This window comes from Leptonychotes weddellii, unplaced genomic scaffold (genome assembly GCF_054177405.1).
Source record: "Leptonychotes weddellii isolate Sample4059 unplaced genomic scaffold, ASM5417740v2 HiC_scaffold_359509, whole genome shotgun sequence".
Lineage (NCBI taxonomy): Eukaryota > Metazoa > Chordata > Mammalia > Carnivora > Phocidae > Leptonychotes > Leptonychotes weddellii.
In genome coordinates this window covers 1-211 of record NW_027960966.1, presented here as the reverse complement: position 1 = coordinate 211, position 211 = coordinate 1, and the positions used below count along the sequence as shown (strand labels likewise).

The 211-nt window shown below is 57.3% G+C and overlaps 1 non-coding gene across 1 annotated transcript; it reads left to right on the top strand.

The window, feature by feature from the left end:
- Positions 1 to 82: 82 nt before the first annotated feature.
- On the top strand, positions 83 to 177 carry LOC145719255 (small nucleolar RNA SNORD116). The gene has a single exon (XR_014142268.1). It is a non-coding gene; the product is annotated as a small nucleolar RNA SNORD116 (small nucleolar RNA).
- The last annotated feature ends 34 nt before the right edge of the window (positions 178 to 211 follow it).

Here is a 211-nt window from a genome sequence, read left to right as displayed (position 1 = left end):
GGGCACTGAGGCCATCGGCTCAAACCTCTGAGCCGGGCCCAGCCGGCCTCGTTCGATGTGCCAGGAGGCCCCGAATGTGCTCGGATCGATGATGACTCCCTCATTGTGCATTCCTTGGAAAAGCTGAACAAAATGAGTGAGAACTCCCTACCGTCGTTCTCATCGAAACTGAGGTCCAGCACGTTGTCTCCCCCAGGGAAGGTAGGAGTGA